This window comes from Geotrypetes seraphini, chromosome 19 (assembly GCF_902459505.1).
Source record: "Geotrypetes seraphini chromosome 19, aGeoSer1.1, whole genome shotgun sequence".
NCBI lineage: Eukaryota > Metazoa > Chordata > Amphibia > Gymnophiona > Dermophiidae > Geotrypetes > Geotrypetes seraphini.
The window spans coordinates 27,373,623-27,392,117 of NC_047102.1; the positions used below are offsets into that span (position 1 = coordinate 27,373,623).

General features: G+C 42.4%; 1 protein-coding gene across 9 annotated transcripts in view; it reads left to right on the forward strand.

Moving 5' to 3' along the window:
- SOX6 (SRY-box transcription factor 6) overlaps positions 1-18,495 on the forward strand; it is a 945,693-nt gene that overhangs the window by 136,666 nt on the left and 790,532 nt on the right. For 8 of the 9 annotated variants that reach the window (XM_033928339.1, XM_033928344.1, XM_033928338.1 and 5 more), the window contains one exon: positions 15,986-16,056. The exons of the other annotated variant lie outside the window; for it this stretch is intronic. The gene's annotated coding sequence lies outside the window, so the exon portion shown is untranslated. The remainder of the gene's footprint in view (positions 1-15,985; positions 16,057-18,495) is intronic. 9 annotated transcript variants of the gene reach the window in all.

Here is an 18,495-nt window from a genome sequence, read left to right on the forward strand (position 1 = left end):
TAGGGTGGAGAGGAGGAGGAATCGGCTGTGCAGAAGGCTGATTGGCTGACCAGGGGGGGGGGAGAGGAGGAGGAATCGGCTGTGCAGAAGGCTGATTGGCTGACCGGGGGGGAGAGGAGGAGGAATCGGCTGTGCAGAAGGCTGATTGGCTGACCGGGGGGAGAGGAGGAGGAATCGGCTGTGAAGAAGGCTGATTGGCTGACCGGGGGGAGAGGAGGAGGAATCAGCTGTGCAGAAGGCTGATTCGCGGACTCATTCCCTGTATTTTCTGACCGGAAGAGGCAATCAGAAAATACTGCGAATAACTGAGTCTGTGATTTGCGAACCGTGAATTCACGGGGGACACTGTAATAATAAAAAAACATATCTATATCTATATTTATTAGGGCTGCACATTAATAGTGGTTAACACTGTGATTAATGTGTTAATTATTAATCGTGATTTAAAAATTTGACACTGCTTTTCTGGATAGGATCAGGCCTGAATTCGTATTTGTTACTTTTTTAATATTGTTTTTCATATGTGTATGAATATACAGGTACATATAATTTATGTACAGTTTTATAGTTTCTTTTCAGTTCAATAGAAATAATTTAGACCCCTTTTATCAAGCTGCGTTAGGGTTTTTTTTTAATCACCAGCCACTGCGGAAAAAGCTCCGCCACTCATAGAATTCCTATGAGCGTCAGAGCTTTACCGCAGTGGCCGGTGATAAAAAAAAAACAAAAACAAAAAACCCTCCTAGCACAGCTTTTCAATTTTTAAATATAATTTTGCATAATTTTTCAAAAATTGCTAGTCTTTGCACTTCCCCTCCCACCATGTGCCAACCCAGCCCAAACCAACTGCTGCTTGGAGCACGTCATGATTTGCAATTCTGTTTCCCTGGCTTAGAGGGAACATTGCTCAGGACACACTAAGCAATCAGGTTTTCAGGATTTCCACAATTAATATGTATGAGAGAGATTGTCACAGAATGATGTATATGCAAAATCTATCTCATAACTATTAATTGTGGATATCCCAAAAACTTGACCGGCCAGGTATGTCCTGAACCCTGAGTTGAGAACCCCCTGGTTTATACTAAGGTTTTGCACCTAACAAACATTAACAGCAAACATTAAGATGTGTTAAGTACAGAACTGCCACGTTAACTATTAGGGTCATTTCAGCACTAAGGCAACCATGTACTAGTCCAGAACAGTGCTCAGAACTGCACAGGAGTAGCACAGCTAGGATTGCTAGCTGGATCCAGATTCACTTCACAGGGTTGATCCAGTTCTGGGTTTACTATATAAAAAAAAAAATGCCGTAGTTAGCTACACGTACAAAAAGAATAGCTGACTGCAATCATTGTTGTTGGTTGTATTTAAGGTTGACAGTTGGCTCCAGATTCACCTGGCAGGTTCGATCCAGTCCTGGGTTTATTCCATTGCATGCAGGGACATGTAGTTCTGACTTCCCCATTGCATTTCTTAAGAAAAGCAAGACGACATGTCTCTGCATGTAGTGAGGTAAACCCAGGGCTGGACCTTAGCGTTGGATCCAGTTGGCAATGTTAAGCATTGCCGTTGGCAAAAAATGCAATTCGCTATCCGCTGTAGTCATATGCCATGCTAACAGTTGGCATTTGGTAATGACCTCTATGTTAACTGCAAAGCCCAGTCCTTGCCCATCTTTTGCCCACTAATGGCAACTTCTGCATTAGCTGTTTAATGGGCCATCAGTTAATATGTCATACATATGTTAAAAGCTACATTATATACCTAATGCAGCTTAGTAAGATTGACATGTGCATTTTTTTCAGTAATTTTGCCTTTGCTATTTAAATTTCCTTATGCTGTGAATATAAGTAATTTTTAAGACCATACTTTTAAATTTTATTCAGCCTTAGTGACCTTTTCCTTGGTTGTTTGTCCGCATGAGCTTTGTTTTTTTTTCACTGAGTTTTTTACTTCAACCGTTGTGTTCTTGGGGGCGTTTCAGGGTGTTGGTGCTATCTACACAAAGAAGCGCTGGCGACACTAATTTCCTATGAGTGCCGGGAGCAGCACGGAGCATTTAGCGCGGCTCCCTGTCGCGGTTTAGTAAAAGGGAGGAAGGGGGGGAGGGTAAATGCTGTAGATAAGGGGATAAAGGTAGAACCCGCAATATCTTAATCTGGTTTTTGTCTTTTGAATACTCAGTCTATGGATTTGACGTACCCAAAGTTGAGTCTTGGAAATGGTTCAAGTAGAAATTTTTTGGGTTTTTTTTTCAGGCCTAGCACATCTTGGTCCATAAACTCCCCTTTCTTAATTTTTTTAGACTAGCCTCACTCCAAATCATTTCATGTTTTTTTTAAAATCTAAGCTATATTGCAGTTTTCCCAACATGTGGTAGGTACAGCTCTATTTATTATGTCTCCTTCATCTAGCACCGAATAGAGCAGTTGCACTGAGCATGCTCTGAACATAATGTCAATTTGAACTAAGGGCAAAAAGCTAAAAATGCTTGTCCACTTTTCAGCCTAATTTAAATAGAATCCAAACCACTTATGTAATTCAACTCCATAAGAAGCATTGAGAAAATGTAGTATTCTTAAGCTGCTACTGTATAACTCTACAAACACGTATTAGCATCAAAATAAAGTCTGTTATATCTGCAAACTTGAAGAGAAATAGAAACCTAATTAGGAAAACCAAAGCAACTGAGAAAGGAACATCTTTATTTGATAATTGTGCCCAGAGCCATGGAAACTGTTAAGGCATTTCTCAATAGCTAATTAAAAAGGGCACTACAAACAGATGATAAGTAGCATGCAACACACATGAAAACATCCTTATTACAGGCTTGATTTAGAAATACGTAGGATTTGATAAAAAAAATAACACCTTCATTTACTTAACAGGATGTTGATGATATGTGAGAGCTATCTTATCTGCACACTTTTACCTACTGCAGAGTGGATGTATCAAGAGATGGAGCGCTTGATAACCAAGAACTCACTTTTAGAGACAACAGAAACATCATAAACCACTCAAGACTGGTCCATACCGTCTAATAGCCCTCTTGCTTTGAAGCACACAAACTATATTGCCTACTGGCAGGTGATGAACCAAGTCTAGGAAGAGCAGGAAGTCCCCAAAGGTCAGCTCTCATCTTGAGGAAATATAAAGTTTGATGTATATTGTGGCCTGACATTTCATACTGCTCCTTGCAGGACATTGTAGAACCACTGACAATATGGACAGGAACAGGTCTGGCGTCACATTCATAAAACTGGCACTAACATTGGGTAGATGTTCAGTAAGGCAAAGGAACTCAAACACAAGTGGAGAGATTTGAGGTCACGGTTGATAGATAAGGTAGTCAACATGACACACTATACCAGATGCATCTGAGGTGGAGCAATCATCACAGAACAACTAGCACCTGAATAGGAGTCAAGTGCTTCCTACATCATTATTCAAGAGACTTTCAGGAACTCATTCTTGTAAGAGATATGCCTTTCTATAACAATGATACGTATTTGGGCAAAACATGTATTCTTCTCAAGGTAGCAAATCTTCAAATAGACTAGTCAGAATTACCTCAAGTCAGATTTTATCCATGATCCTCAGCCACACCACTCGAGGCTGAAATACTTCATTGCCTCAAGTTTGTGTCGGTTCATCATAGGTTTTAAGCAAGGTTTGGACAAATTTCTGGAGGAAAAGTCTAGTCTGTTGTTAAGACATGGGGGAAGCCTCTGCTTGCCCTGGATCAGTAGCATAGAATGTTGCTACTCTTTGGGTTTTGGCCAGGTACTAGTGACCTGGATTGGCCATCATGAGAACGGGCTACTGGGCTTGATGGACCATTGGTCTGACCCAGTAAGGCTATTCATATATTCTAACCTCACTTTGTTTTCAATTTTATCTTCTTTTTTTATTTTTGTATTAATTTATTTCTCAGTCATTTAAAATATAATTTAATAAATGCACTTATTTTAGTGGTCTCTTATAAGAATCACGGTGAACATGTTTCGCTATTGCTTCCTCAAGACCGTTCCCCTATAAGGTCACCATCTTCCCATTTGATTAAAGTGGTCGATAAAGTGGTCTTAAGGAAGCAGTAACGAAACATGTTGACTGTGATTCCCTGATAAGAGACCACTAAAATAAGTGCATTTATTAAATTATATTTAAAATGATTGACAAGTTGATACAAAAATTAAAAAAAGAAGATAAAATTGAAGTAGGGGGGTTGAGAACCTTTGACAAACTGACACATAAACCTTGAGGCAATGAAGTGCTTGAGCCTTAAGTGGTGTGGCTGAGGTTCGAGGATAAAATCTGACTTGAGGTAATTGTGATTAGTCTATTTCTATAATAATGCACATTTCTCTCATATAAGAATCATTTATAAAAAAAATTTCCAAGGACAAATGCAAAAAGTTGCATAGTTTGGATCGGAAGGAGCGACGACATAACACATACTACTGAGCTATAATGCTTTGCATACAAAATCTTTTAGAAGGAAAAAAAGAAACACATATATTCCCAATAGTTGATGACATGTAATTCTTTTAGAGAATGACACGGTGACAAAATTCATCACCGTCCCCGCGGATAACCGCGGGAAATAATCCCATGTCATTTTCTAGTATTTATTTCAACCTCAAGTCCTTCTACACCAGCATTCTTCAAAGCAAAGCTTGCGGGTCATGGTTGTGCCCAATTATACTCTGATTCTTCCCTCTCTCCTTAAAGAATGACATGAAGATGGTTTCCTGCGGTTTTCCGCGAGGACGGGAACGGTGATGAATTTTGTCACCGTGTCATTCTCTACCAAGCCCCTTTTCCATGTATTTGTAAGCTTCTGGTGGTACTGCTTCCGAGATGAACCAGAGAACCCAAATCAGCCTGTTTCCATTCCCGCATAAAATTTCACACTCTCCAGAGAGCAACAAGATATCCTTAAGGTGCGCGAAACGCCAAAGTGTCTGTAGACTATAATGGACACGTTAGCATTTAGGACGCGCTAAAACAGCTAGTGCGCCGTAATAAAAGGACCCCTAAGCTATGTCTGAAGTGGGTTAATTTCTAGGTCCCACTGATATTCAAGCCACTTCATCCCCCCAACTCTGGAACCAGCTCCCCCCACAAATCAGATTACAGAACTCATTGATGACCTTCTGGAAAGCGGTAAAGACCCTCCTGTTCAACTAAAACTCAACCACCGTCTACACCACACACCCCTTCTCCTCTACCCTCTCTTCTCCATTCTAAACTTCTACTTAAATTGCTCCTATCGGAAACCACCCGCAAACGCTCCTACAGCCACTCTGGAACCAACTCCCCCCACATTGATGACGTTCCAGAAAGCGGTAAAGACCCTCCTCTTCAACTAAAACTCAACCACAGTCTATCCCTTCCCCTCTACCCTCTCTTCTCCGTTCTAAACTTCTGCTTAAATTGCTCCTATCGGAAACCACCCGCAAACGCTCCTACAGCCACTCTGGAACCAACTCCCCCCACATTGATGACCTTCCAGAAAGCGGTAAAGACCCTCCTCTTCAACTAAAACTCAACCACAGTCTACGCCTCGCCCCCTTAACCCCCTCCCCTCTACCCTCTCTTCTCCGTTCTAAACTTCTACTTAAATTGCCGTGTAGTCCTTGTATTTAAACTACTGTATAGTCCTTGTATTGTCCAAATGTACTCCACTGTGAATGTTTGCTTGTACACCGTTCTGGGAAGATGGGATAAAAATCTAAATAAATAAATGTGGTAATTGTATTTCTGTGATCGTCTAATCATATTCATCATTGTCTGATGAACCTTTTTTTTTTTAACCTGTGCCCTGAGCCCGTTTCATCTCCTTTACTGCCTAGTTCAGTAAGGAGGAGGTTATGGACGTGGATCTAAAGAGAACCCCCTTACCTCCAATGCCGCCATTGCGGCGAGTAGAGGGAAAATGTGGAGCCTTCACGGAAAAAGTTTCCTTGTTTGTCCAGACTGCAGATTTCTGTTGCTGCATTTCCTCGGTCTATCTAGGGGAAGGAGGCCCAACGTGGTAGCTGAATTGCATTCTAATTGTGAATTGCAAAGTCTTCAGTCGAGTCCATATGTTATATGTGTGAGGTATATTTGACAAGGCACGAGGGAACTGTGTGACAGACATTTCACAGGCACACAGGGAATGTGGTGAAATGGAATGGCAACAGGCTGTCTTCCTGCAGAGTGTCAGTCGAGAATCTGCTCGCAGTCAATGCCAGTGGAGTCGTGCTACTAGCTCCCTGTTTTGGTTTCCTGGGAAGTGGGATGCCTCAGGTTCAGGGATTGCCAGTGACAAAGAATCTGCCTTTCGGCTCCCTTATCAGATTAATGCCACAGTTATGCCAAGCAGCAGTTGGCGTTCATTCTCTGTCTTCTCTCTCCTGCTGGAGTCTGCGCCTGCCCTGCACATCGTGTGTTCCTGGTCAACCAGCTCTAAGAGAAGTTATGATTGTAAGGAGGGGGCAGGGCCCATTCATTCGAAGCTCAGTCAGAATTAGCCTAATGGTTAGTGCAGTGCCTTGAGAACCAGAGGGACCAGGTTCCATTCCCAATACATCTCCTTGTGACTCTGGACAAATTATGTAACCCTCTATTGTCCCAGGTACAAAATAAGCATCTGCATATTAATGTAAACTGCTATGATTGCAACCACAGAAAGGCAATATCACCCCTTTTCATTCACCTCATCTCTTAGTTCCTAATGCCTTTTTATTTTCTTACTTGTTAAAACTTTCCTAAAGGTGGACCTTATATATCTTAGATGGACTATATGATGTAAGTGTGGGGTGGGTAAAGTACTAGTAACATGATGATAATGTATGCATGCATTAAAAATATTATTTGTTTATATTGGACTAGTTTTTTAGCCCGTCACATTAATGGGTACTAGAATTACCTCCCCTTACCTGATCCCCCTGTCTAGTAGTACCCCTTCTCCCTGCCGGGACAGACTCGAAAGAGGAGCTCCGCCCCCTTCCAGCAGTCTTGCTGAAGATTTTGATGCAGGCACATGGTGGTTTGTTGGCGGGCCGGGCTGCTGTGTTCTAGGCTGAGGAACCTTTCCTGCGGGGACAGCGGGCGCCTCGTCTCTGGCCAGCGAACTCATCATGCACATCTTCTTCTCCCAGACTGGCTGCGGGCCTCAGCCGCTTGCTCGCGCCGGCACGAGCACCTTTTCTACCCAGCGTGAGCGCCTCTTCCACCTGGCGTTCTGGCGCCAGCTGGGGCTCAACATGCGCGTGCCGTCTGCACCTTGATTTCCTCACGCGAAAGGGCGAGCTTGCGGGTCGAGTTCGCCGAGAACTACCTAAGCGCCAGGCGGTGGCCGCGGTGACAGGAGGCGATACGGAGCCCGAGGCGGATGCTGATAGCCCCTCCTCATGCTGGCTGGATGACCTGTGTGCTTCCCCGGTGCAGGTGCTGTGTGTAAGGGATCTGGAGCCGGCAAGCCCGCACATCTCCTTGGGGTCTGCGAGAGAGAGATGCATTGTAAGCGTGCATGCGCACTCCTGCAGACCACGGAACTACAGATCAGGGATTACGCCAGTAAGAGTGCGCATGCGCGCTTAGCATTTTATTGTAGTAGATGAGTATGTGTAATGTGTTGTAGATTATTAATTGTATTGTATTTTAATTTATTATACAGTATACCCCCCGTGGCATTTTTTTCTGACCGCCTCTTCCTGGACCCGGGACCCCGCCGTGCACATCCTATGACACCTCCCCTCCCCCCACCCCGCCACCCCTGCAGCCCTCTCCCTCATGTACTGCAGTTCTCTCCAGCTATTCAGAGCGTCTCCGATGCCCAGATCCGCAAGCGCCACTGCCCACATTGGCACTAGCAGCACCTGCCTCCAATCCCTGCTCCTAAACTGCGTCCAATATTCTCGGGTTTTCGAAGTTCGCGGGTGCTCCTGGAACACAACCCCCTACGAACTTCGGGGGAGTACCGTATGTGTTTTAATCTGTAATTCACGCAGACAGAAAAGGTGGAATATACAGTACATTTTTAAATTAGATTAATTTGTTCTGTATATTTTGCAAGTACTTATGTACCATCGGAAAGGACTCGGATATGAATGGTGGATACATTCACAGCCACAAAGTTGCCCCCACCTCAACCTTCATTCACCTTTTGGACTTCACAGCTTATGGCAATTGAGAACCTGGTTGCAGGTCTCGACAGTGGCTTCCAACAATGACTCTCAGTGGTTTCTGGGAACAAAGATGTCAGGTAGTAAACCCCCAGAATTTTGCTGGCCTAGGCTGAAGCCTGTTGAGCCTGAGTAGAAATCCAGGTATGGGGTACATTGTTCAGAGCTCTAAGGGTGTAAGGAAATGCAAGAGAATTGGATTTATCATATTTAAATCTACTTCAAGAGACTCCCTAATGTACTTTTTGTGATTGTGAGCATTTTGGGTTGCTTTAAAGATTTGTGGCTGATGCAGTGAACAGGGTTCTTTCTATAACTGATAGATATATGAGTAAGGGGCCTGATATAGGGAACAATTCTAGAACTGGGCACTCCCTTGTAAACATCTCAATGCTGTGCAGGTGGTGCCCATATTCTGTTAACGAATACTGGCACAGGACCCACATTGGCAAGCCAGGTCAATGACAGATATAAATGGGCATCTCTAACTGTGCTATGCAACATGCGTAATTTACAGTATTCTGTAAGTTGGATATGTAAGAGGCAGCTCCGGTCATGCTCCTCCCATTCTCCGCCTTTATGTATGCCCCTTGAAGTGATGCACTTTATCACTTAAACATGCCCTTATAGGTTAGGTTACTACTACTGCCATTTATCATTTCTATAGCGCTGAAAGGCTTAGGCAGCGCTGTACGTTTAACATGTAATAGATGGTTCCTGCTCAGAAGAGCTTACAGGGTTGTGGAATTTCTAGCAGAAGGAATGATACGATGGGTGTAGGTATCTGGTGGTGAGTGGGAATTAAGAGTTAAAAGCAGCTTCCAAAAAGTGGGCTTTTATTTATTTATCTGTTGGTTTGTTTTTATATCCTGTCCTCCCAGAAGAGCTCAGAACGAGCTACAAGTTTACATACATAGCTTGGATTTGAATACTGCTAGAGATGGAGCATGACACATTGATTCTGGCAGCCTGTTCCAGGCATACGGCACAAGAAAGAAGGGACACAGTCAAGTTCAAGTTTCAAGTTTATTAGGATTTGATATACCGCTTATCAAGGTTATCTAAGCGGTTTTTACAATCAGGTACTCAAGCATTTTCCCTATCTGTCCCGGTGGGCTCACAATCTATCTAACGTACCTGGGGCTATGGAGGACTGAGTGACTTGCCCAGGGTCACAAGGAGCAGCGCGGGGTTTGAACCCACAACCCCAGGGTGCTGAGGCTGTAGATCCAACCACTGCGCCACACACTCCTCCATCAGTCTGGAGTTGATGGTAGAGAGTTGCGCGGGGACAGAAATCCCACCTGTCCCCACCAAAGTCTCACCCGTCCCCACCCGTCCCCGTGAGGAATCCCACCCATCCCCACCCGTCCCCGTGAGGAATCCCTCCGTCCCCACGAGGAATCTCCTCCGTCCCCGCCCGTCCCCGTGAGGAATCCCTGCCCGTCCCTATAAACTTCAGAAATAGTTATTTCATTTAATTATGCTACTGAATTAAAGGCTCTGGTAGAAACCCATTTACAAATAAGCAAAAAGACTTTATTAATTTGGAAATATTAATTGGGAAGAATACATACTTTGCAAACGGGTTTCTACCAGAGCCTCTTTTGTTTATAAATTTTTATCAACACAACTAATATACTACTTTATCCTGAAGCAAAAAAAAAAAAAGAAATATAATTATTTTCCCACCTTTGTTGCCTGGTTTCTGCTTTCCTCATGTTCTCATTAAGTTCCTTCCATCCACTGTCTCTCTTCCTTCTGCGTCTTCCATTTGCTCTGTTACTGTGCCTCTCCCTTTCTCCCCCCTTCCAAATTGGTCTGGCACCCATCTTCTTCCCTCCGCTCCCCCCATAGTCTGGCATCTCTGTCTTCTTCCCTGCCAGCGTCTTCTCCCCACTCTCTCTTCCCCATTTCCTTTCAGCGTCCTTCTCCCCCCCCATCTTCCCCATGTCCCGTCAGCATCCTTCTCCCCCCTCTGTCTTCCCCATGTCCTTTCAGCGTCCTTCTCCCCCCCATCTTCCCCATGTCCTTTCAGTGTCCTTCTCCCCCCTCTGTCTTCCCCATGTCCTTTCAGTGTCCTTCTCCCCCCTCTGTCTTCCCCATGTCCTTTCAGTGTCCTTCTCCCCCCTCTGTCTTCCCCATGTCCTTTCAGCGTCCTTCTCCCCCCTCCTTCTCTCCCACCCCGGGTGCAGCACAGCCGGCCAGGTCCCCTTACTTTTGTGGCGCTTCTCCGACCGACCGACAACAGCCCCGGTCTGACAAACCTCCCTGCCCTTAACCGCGAATCTAAATTTCCTTCTTACAGCTGCTGTAAGAAGGTAATTTAGATTTACGGTTAAGGGCAGATGATGCATGCATATTTAAATTGGATCCTAAAGCAGACTGGGAGCCAGTGAAGGTTTCTCAACAGAGAAGAAACATGATCGTACTTTCGTTTCCCGAAAATAAGCTTAGCTGCCGTATTTTGTATTAACTGAAGTTGTCCGCCTCAGTGCTGTAACCTCACGGAAGCACTTTCCCGCATCTGTACGCGATTGTGAGTTGGAGCAGAGAGGACAATCTTGTGCAGACGCAGGAAAGCGCTTGCGTGAGGTTACAGCAATGAGGCGGGCAATGTTCCAGAATGTAAGGTAACCATTGGAGGTAGTGCAGCTTATGCGTGTGTACGTAATCTCGTGAACTCTCGTGAAATTTGGCACCTCTCCTGGCGGTGACTGCTTGATGTAAGGTGAGAGCTGAAGGTGGTTGCGGACGCAACCACTGGACACTTAAGACACAAGTTTTCTTAGGCACAAGTTGGATATTGATTTTCCCCTCTGCAAAAAAGCCTAGAGAACTACACCAAAATCTTGTCTCTTGCAGTTGATACTTTAGAATCTAAATCACAATTTTGCATGAGGTAAAACTATACACAGCTGAAAGCAATGCAATATGCAGAAAGTGAAAAACTATCTAAACTTCACTTTCTGCATGTTGCAATGCTTTCAGCTGTGTATAGCTGAAATTATCAGAAGCAATTGAGGAAAGATTTATAAACTTTAAAGAGAGTTACCTCATGCAAAGTTGTCATTTCTTTAATAAGACATTAACTATTTTTTTCTGCGGCCCTCCAAGTGCCTACAAATCCAAAATGTGGCCCTGTAAAGGGTTTGAGTTTGAGACCGCTGGATTATGGTGTTGTGCAACAGTTCTAGATGTTTCTCCCATATTGCATGACTTGTAATACTGTGCATTCATAGTGTGTCCCTCATGAACTGGATGACACACAAGACTGTCGTACGCCAAAAGGATCATGAGCTTTGTGGGTGACAGATTTTGTTTCTGTGGTGAGCCAGGATAACGCCATATACTGTATGCCACAATGAAACGATGGTTTCAAATGTCATGTTTTTTTTGCTTCTCCCATTTATTATTTATTTTAAAATTTATATACCGCATACAACTCTGTGATTTCCATATCACATACATAAAATCTTGTTTCCCTACGATTATCACATACAACATAGAGATGTCTAAACAACAAAATTAATCGTCCCTGTTATAAACAGGTATAGAGCGCAAATTCATCAATTCAGAAATACAAGCAAGCTTTAAATCATGCATTTCTGTCAAAAAAATTCTAAAAGGCGATTATCAACTGAAATATACCTTAGCATAAGAAGGCATTGGCATATAATTGAGTATTCAGAGACTCCTGTATTCATTTCTTCTCTGGTGGTAATATTAAGCACATGTCACACACTTTGTATTAGATTTCCAGTGTTGGCGCATTTCTGAGAAAATTAAAAAATTGACATGACTTATGAATCAACCCTTGGTAAAATAGCATTTGTCGCTGAATTCTATGCCCAACTGTGGGTGCAAGGACTTAACACCAACTGAAACCAGGTGTAAATCCTGATGAGCAAGTTGGGCATGCCGCCATGGTATTCTAGATTACTGCATGGAATTTTCTAGAACATCCCCACCCTGACCCACTCTTTGCCCCTCCCATAGGAACTCCTCTTTGCAGTCATGTGCGGATTATACTTGGGCTATCCTAGAACTACTTATGCATGAGTATTTCGGCGCTGATCTTCTGTCTTAGCCCTGATTCAGTGCCTTGCATCTGTTGGAACAAGTTAATGAACCAAGGTTGGGCACAAAATTAGCTCCGAACCTTTAGGTGCCGTTTTTAAGATGTGTGTAACGCTGCATGTTAATTATAGAGTTACCTTTTTTATGAATGAGAAAAATGCTTAGAAGCTAACTCCCAAAATGGAGAAAAATTGGCCTTCCGATGTTGTCTTGGCAGTATGAATATAACACAGACAAGAACATTCTGATAAGATACCAGGACAGTAAGCAATGCTCTTAACATGACAAAAGTCTTCTGTATTGTGTACAATAAAAATGTGCTGAAATGGAGCATGATGTGATTACAGAGACATATGATTAACCTCCCTAGATTATAATGGGAGCTGTGTCAATGCAGCAGTGTCAGCATTATGCTAGCCCGGTGAAGGAACAAATACATTTGTTTTGTTATGCCTATTACATATGAATAAAAAGGAGTAAAGTTTTTATTTTAGCAGCATTTACAAGTGTATATAGCATATGCATGTAAAATCTGATATTGGAAAGGCAGGTTTTGCACAGTAATATGTGTATGTGGGAAGGGGGTGTGGTTCAGGTTTGTTGTGGACTGAGCTAGGGTAGGATTCAAATCTGCACATATATATATATGTGTCCTGATCAGTGGCGTACCTGCCTCATCTAGGGAATTTGTGTGTGTGTGGTGGTGGTGGGGCGGGGGGGGGGGGGGTGCATGGAGTGGTCACAAAGCTGTGCTTTGCATGTGCATGATCACCAGCTCTGGCAGTCCTCTATACCAGAACAGGAAGTTGACTTCAGAGGGGGGCAGGAATCAGCAGAGCTAATAGCCACACATGCATGTGGACAATAGCCCTGCAACCGCTCCAAACACCCCTCTCCCGCTTGCGCCTTGATAAACTAGAGGCCCTGATACATATCTGTTGGGATTTGGCTTCAAATAACCTGTAAGGGTGCAGCAAAAATCACCCTTTTACAACACGTTGACTCCCCTTTTCATGGAAGTCTTCCCATCTGCTGACCCCCCTTCCCCCAATAGCTTTCCCGATTACATTCATCCTCAAATTGCTCACCCTGTCACATTTTCCACATTAACCCTGAGTTACTAACCTCTTCCCCTCACTCAGATCCACCCATCTTCTGAAGGCTGACCCCTAGCAGTTGTACTGTAAGACTACCACTAGGGTTCATTAATGCCATTTTACTTCTACTATGTCTAATCATTTTTATAGTGGTATTTCTCTGTCCCTAGTGGACTCGCAATCTAAGTTCTGGTTGGTTTGTTTTTTTTTTGGTACCTGGGAGCGTTAGATAAAATAAGAGGTAGAATCTAATGGACGGGCGGGATCAGATGGGATATGAGTGGGGGCATATGATTAGGATGAGCTGCATGGGGGAGGGGAAGATATGATTGGGGGTGAGTAGGTGGGGAGGGGAGAAGATGTGATAGGGGGTTTCAGTGGGAAAGGGAGCCAGAAAGGTGCAGTAAAAGGGCAGTTTTTGCCACATTTTACTGACTACCCTCAGTGTGAGTCCATGTAAAATGGCAGACTTACACACCCGTACTTACACATGTTAGTATCATCTGTGGCTTCCCTATGGATTTCTTCCATGTTTAATGTTCTAAATGGCTCTTCCAGCTGTCCATACTGGTACATACACATGTATGCCTAAACCTTTATTCATTCATATATGTTAGAGCAGGTTTTTGGTTGGTAGATCTACTACTACAAATTATTTCTGTAGCACTACCAGACATACGCAGCGTTGTACAGAGTCACAAAGAAGACAGTCCCTGCTCAAAAGAGCTTACGATCTAAACAGGCAAGACAGACAAACAGGATGTCATGGATACAGTTAAGGGGAATGGTTAATCAGCTGGCTTGTACAGGACAATCAAGCCATTGTGACATCACTGATGAGGTTGGCTCTTATTGGTGGAATGTGGCATTATGACATCACAAGCTCAGCTCAGTTTCCCAAAGACAAACAGGACGTTATGGATACAGTTAAGGGGAACGATTAATCAGCGGGCTGGGTTGGAGGGCAGAGGAGCAGGGTTAAGGATTGAAACCTATATCAAAAAGGTGAGTTTTCAGTCTGCTTTTAAGCAAGGGAAGGGGCTTGACTGACAAACTCGGGTAATTTATTCCTTGCATAGGGGGCAGCTAGATGAAAGGAGCGAAGTCTGAAATTGGCAGTGGAGGAGAAGTGTACAGCTAAGAGCGGCTTATCTGAGGAACGGAGTTCTCTGGGAGGAGTATAAGGAGAGATATTGAGAGGCAGCAGAATGAATTCTGTTCTAAAATACTACTGGAATTGTTCACATAGAATTGTCAAGTTCAGTTTCTACATTCTATCCAAAATTTACCTCTTTATTTCAGTGAATATTTGTGGACACGTCTGTAGGCAGAGAGGTGGGTGGTAATGAAGCATATTTCTGCAGCTACTACTGTTAAAAACTACTACTGCTTGTTTCTTCTCCTTTGTGTTCTGAGTATCTTTTTTTGTCAAGACTGTGGTGATTTTTTTGTTTTTTTTCCTTTTTTTGTTCCTAGTATCTTCTGAGTATCTGCAATTGATTAATGTGCTATTAGGTTTTTTTCCCAGCATTGATCCTTCGGAAACCAAAAGGAATTTGGGCAAATCACCCTAGCTGTGAATAAATAGTTCACAAGAGGTGGTTAAAAATGCCAAGTTAAGGCCTCATTTGCTACTACTCCTAAGTTAATATTATGCAGAGTACAACGCATTCCATTGAGGCTGCGAAAACAGCCGGTTGAGGGTGTTTTCCAGATAATTTTGCATGTTGACTAAATGTGATTTTCAATTTTATTTATTTTATTTTCAAGCTTTTCAGTTCATAAGCACACTTTTGGAAACTGCAGATGAACCATTGAGGTACTTCCTGAAGAATAGAAATGTTCTAGTTTAATATTATACCTTTCCATGGTCACATTTTGTGCAAAAAAAAAAAAAAGTGTCGTCTGAAACAAAGTTTCTTTTGTTTTCTCAAGGTCTGAAAATGTTCTGTATTTAGAATGAACAATAAAAATAAACTACCTAACTACCTAATGCATGGGAGTTCTTGAGAGAGGAAACTATGGATATTTACAGGCATAAGTGACTCATTGTGCTCCTTGAAGAATTTTGTAAGGCAAACCCTGTGGGTCTGAGCTGTATCTGTTACCTTTCCAGCCAGAACGAAACATATGCAAGCAAAAGAAAGAAACATGTCAGGCTGACTTGCGTCTTATACTGAATACATTGTAGGACCTAGACTGGAGGAAACAGTGTAACTTTTTTTTATTGTACCGTAGAAGACACGAATCTCTTCGTTTGTACCGTTTTACTCAGTGGATTTTTGTATTGTTTTCTCTTCTGCTATTTTTTTTTTTTTTTCTTTTCGTACTGTGTTGTGAACCGAAGCGCTAATCTTGCTTACATTTTGACCATTCCTAGAATCTATAATTGAGGGTGTTGCTATGGCACAAGAGGCAGAACAATGAAATAATGGTTTCTCGTGCTACTGGCTTCCTGGAAACAAACTCAGTGCAAATTACTCTGTTCAAATGGTGACAGTTAGTTTAGGTTGTAGCAAGCAAATATAATATTTCTACATATTAGATGTTGCACCTATCAAGTCAGACAGTTGTGTGTTACATTTTAATTAGGTTTTTGTTTTTTGTTTTTTCTTCCATTTTTCTTTTCAGGTTAATTTCATGAATTCAAAAGCAAGTCACCAGTGACTTCTGGGTGCTGGGATTGATCTTCTTGTATATTTGTAAGTATTTAATTACCTGTTGCTCTTGTTATTGATATTTAAAGGTTTCAACTTGCAACAGGAAGTGAATAATACTTATTTTGTGGTGCATGCATCTGAGAAACATGCTTTTTCTTCCTATCTGCATATTATGTTGAAGAGTGGATTAACAGCCACTATACCATTTCACTTAGGGATGAATTTTATTGTGGCTGATACTCTGTTTCCCTTACCTAAAGAATCTTCAGTGAGATTCAGATTTATCTGTGTGGTAAATATCTCACAAATTGCATAATCATATAATACAGAAATAGTACGCCTGGTTCTCTAAACAGAGTCTAGTGCCATCTAACATGTAAGCTCCGCTCGGTGCGGTTGTCAGCACGCCAAGGTGTGCTTAGGCATCGCTAAGCGTCCTTGTGGTAGGCTCTTCAGGTTTATTTAAAAATTTGATATACCGCCATATCAAATTTCAAAGCAGTTTTACATAACATAAAAACAAAGTATAAAAAGAGCGTATGTTAGAAACAAATTGCAAATAATGCTACGAACAATCGAACGCACTGACAAACATTGACTTAGCGATACAGGATGGAGAAGGGCAGAAATACAATTTCGTAAAAAGAGAAAGCGGGGGGAAAAGATACCAGAACAAAGGGAAGGGGAACAATAAAATAGTCTAGTTTTTTCTAAAATAGGCTAAAATGATTAAAAAATGGCATGGAACAGGTTTCCATTACATCCTTAGAAGGACTATTATACACTGAATGCATCTTTAAAAAGAAAGGCCTTCAAGTTACAGTGGTGCCTCACACAACGAACTTAATTCGTTCCAGGAGCAAGTTTGTTATGCGAAAAGTTCGTTATGTGAAACGCGTTTTCCCATAACAATACATGTTAAAAAAAATAATTCGTTCTGCAGCATAAAATATGCTAAGATGACATAAAAAAAGATAAATTTGTCAAAATGGTGAAAATGGTGGTCTTGCTGAGGCCAAATTCTTTGACGAGGTCACACTGTTTTACCCCACATTCACTCCTTCTAATTATTTCCCGTTTCATTTCAACAGAAATCACCTTCCTGCTTTTTTTAGAAGCCATGATATATAAAAAATATTGAGTTTATCTTAAAAGGACGACTGTATACAGTGAGAGAGGGCAGTTAAGCGCAGTGACTAACGACTGCCTGCAGTGCCTGCGCGGAAGGATGCAATACATCGGCAGCTCGGGCGACTTCGTTGTGTGAAACGAAGTTCGTTGTGTGAAGTTCGTTGTGTGAAACGAAGTTCGTTGTGTGAATCAAGACATGAAGTTCGTTGTGTGCAGCGTTCGTTGTGCGAGGCGTTCGTTATGCGAGGCACCACTGTACTTTTAAATTTATCAAGGGATGTAATTTCTCTTATATAATTTGGTGCTGAATTCTAGATAGTAGGGGCCGTAACAGAAAAAAATGCTAGTACGCATAGTGTTAATGCATCTTAAAACGTGCTAAAATATTCTTTCTAATTTTTTTGTGGAGGAGGTGTGTCTGGGGATGGAGAGTAGGCACGCCTATGCAAATTGACAAGTGGAAAAATATGTGCCATGTTTTAAATATGCATAGTTTGGGTGAGTGCATGGGCAGAGTTTGGGCAGATCATGCAAATATGCAAGTAAATTAGACTACTATAATTTACATGTGTATTGGCTAACATCTAGATGGGGCATTTTCATTGGCTATAGGTCTGGTGTAAGCATGTTTTCTGCCTCTTGCTCTAGCACAGGGGTGTCAAATTCCCACCTCAAGGGCCACAATCCAGTTGGGTTTTCGGGATTTCCCCAGTGAATATTCTTGCTGTATTTGCATGCACTGCTTTCATTGTATGCTAATAGATCTCATGCATATTCATTGGGGAAATCCTGTAAACCCGACTGCATTACGGCCCTCAAGGAGAGACTTTGACACCCCTGCAATAAAAAGACCATAACTTCTGGAGGAGTCAGTTTTCTCGAACCCTCCTCCCCCCTCAACTAATATGGCTATCAGAATTCTGTGCTGTTTTCTAAATGGAACTATTTCCAGTTTCTTCAGGAAGGATTGATGCAGTGGGCCTGGTTTTAGTCACATTTAACATAAAGGGTCAGTTTCAGTAAATGGTACCTCTGCCTCTCTAAGCTAAGCGGGGTGGTAGTGGGGTGCTTCAGCATTGAATGTTCAATTGCTAAAGATATACAGGTTTCCTGGAGTCTTGCAGAACTTGCCTGTCATTCGCTATTGAAAATGTGATAGTGAAACAACACCCTCTAATGGCAGGACTGTAGGTGCAGGTGGGCACACCCAACTTTGGCACTCAAGTTGGGTGCTCAACTTTGGACAACTTATATAAAATCTAGGGGAAACTGTACATCTAAAAATGTTGAAATGGTAATTTCTGATACATACTGGAGGGCCAATGACAATTGGGAATACAAACTTAAATA